General features: G+C 44.0%; 1 protein-coding gene across 1 annotated transcript in view; it reads left to right on the forward strand.

The window, feature by feature from the left end:
• LOC105625738 overlaps positions 1–2,605 on the forward strand; it is a 192,817-nt gene that overhangs the window by 181,539 nt on the left and 8,673 nt on the right. The window lies entirely within an intron of this gene.

Here is a 2,605-nt window from a genome sequence, read left to right on the forward strand (position 1 = left end):
ATATATATATATATATATATATAGTATATATATATATATATATTATTAGTTATTATACTACGTATACTACTACTACTACTACTACACTACACACTAACACACACACACACACACACACACACACACACACACACACACACACACACACACACACACACACACACACACACACACACACACACACACACACACACACACACGCGCGCGCGCGCACACACACACACACACACATCCAGATATAGTTATTTTCAAAAGTATCGAAGATACAAACGATTTGTTGATCACATCGATAACAGGGGAAACAGTCGTAGTTTCATATGCGTTAATCGTGGTATACCTTGTTTTGTTTCAATTATTTATTAATTAAAACAAATACTTATTCACGTACGCGCGCAACACGATCGAAAGTAACCGATTTGAATGGTGGTTACTAAATTGTATTGCAGTTTAATCATAAATAATTTAAAAATGAAGCTATTTTTGTAAACAACATTTTATAATTAATGGATAAATATTATATTATTACAATTTTTCCAATGTAAGAGTGTATATCTGGACATATTCTCCTTACTTAACGAAGCTTTCAATCAAAAACTTTGTCCATTCAGTATTCATCAATACTCGATTATTTCAAGATCATTTTTTATTATTATTATTCTATAAGCAGACACCCTAGTAGTTATACGTTTTTATTTGCATATAGTTATGCTAAACATTATCAATTGAAGAGACTTTATCGGCCAGTCACCCATGGCACCGGAAGTGTTGGAGTGCTTCAACTTCGTACGAAAAGCGATGCGACCGTCTACACAGGCATCAATTAATCCGCGAGAACTTTACTGCCGCTTTAGTACGTTTACTAGCCTTGGTCAAGTAGTTGAGCTTGCGTGATAACTCCATGCGACGAAAGCAGGACTTAAGTCCTTAAAGGGATTTAAGCGTAAGCTGATTAAACGTCGACGCGACCTTCGGACCTTCAAAGTCGATTGGACGTGAATAAGTGAGAAGCAACAGTCGATGTTTGACACATGCCATCGTATTTCGCGACAATTAGAAACGACTGATTAGTTATCTGTGATGTTGTATTGTACCACACATAATACATGCATTTAATGCAAAACACGAGATGTTTGTCGATATCAAAATTAACATCTTTATGAGTTTTATTTTCGCTCTTTTTCTCTTCCCATTCCTACATTCCAATATTTTCAATTTCAGACATTATGTGAATGCCGGAAAGACCTATCGACACGTATCGTTCGTAAGAAAAAAAACGTAACGCATTCATATTTATATAGGAAGCTCGCGTATTTCATCTGTTATTGTTTTCTTTATGCGCTTCGAAATACCGGCGCATCTGTTTTACGAGTTATCCGCAAACCTTCCGAGTTTAAAGGCACGTATCCAGACGCTTTCGAAACTTCCGCCCGCATTCTCCCCTTTCCGCGGATCTACGAGATGCCGGTAGTGTGTCTATAAAAGAATGAAGAAAAGGAGTTGATCGCTGCGCCGTTCTCGTCCGCGCGTCTCTAAAGTCTAACGAATGCCGCGCGAGAAAAGTAAAACGGTACGGTGGTCCTTTCTTGGTGCACGCCCAGCTCAGGCTTGGGCTGCTCGCCGGTAACGCTCTCTGCAACGTGGAACATTATTAAGCCGCGTCTCTTTTCTCTGGACTTTGAGACGAGCCCGGGCGTGCGTTTACCATTCGCAGTCCATGATAAATTGTGCATGGCGGAACATTTTAACGGCCTCGTTTCTTTCTGCGTTTAAGTACCGCGCAAAAAGAGCGCGGAGAAATTCACGAGAGAGGAACGGGAGGGAATGGCGACGACGGCAACGGCGAGAGGTGTATAGAACTCCCGGTAAAAGGGGTGGGTTGTGCAGAAACGGGAGGAGAGCCGCTTACCCCTTTAACTCTCGCGCGATGTAAACGACTCGCGGAAAAAAAGAGAAACTGCGCATGGCGAAAATGCCAAAAAGCCAGTTGACGCGTATATACCGATTCCTTCCACGTGGGAGGCGAAAACTTAGCTCCGTTTTCTACTTGGTGAAGCCATGCAGCCGTCCGACGATCGCACCATCGAGCTGAATGCGGTGCGTCGCGACGTGGCGTGGCGTGGCGTGGCGGCGATCAGCGTGTAGTGTAGTGTAGTGTAGTGTGCGTGCACGAAGAGCACCCTGCAAACTCATTAGGGGCTGAAATAAATACTACACTGCACTCGCTTCCGCCTCGCGCTGCTGCCTCCGGTGTTGCAGACTGCGCCTGCAGAGAGAACTTCCGATGAAAGTTTCTCCTAATGAGAGGTGAGAGAGAAAGAGGCAGAAGGAATGAAAGAGATGAGAGAGAAATAGAGACAGAAGGGAGCAAAATAGAGAGCAAAGCGCGGATGGGAATGAGGAACATGGAGGACCTGCCGCGTCGCGTTTCTCCAAAGTCAGGATGCTTTTTTCCAGTTTTCGTGCTGGGGAGAGAGTCGCGACGTCTCTCCCTCAGCCGACTACTCGTCCCACTCTCAAGTGTTTTGGTCGTTCGAGCAAGCTGGTGCCCTCCTGTTTCTCCCTATACTCGTCATTCTTCTTCTCTGCCCTCGTCTCTCTCTCTCTC

The sequence above is a fragment of the Atta cephalotes genome (assembly GCF_000143395.1).
Source record: "Atta cephalotes unplaced genomic scaffold scaffold00003, whole genome shotgun sequence".
Lineage (NCBI taxonomy): Eukaryota > Metazoa > Arthropoda > Insecta > Hymenoptera > Formicidae > Atta > Atta cephalotes.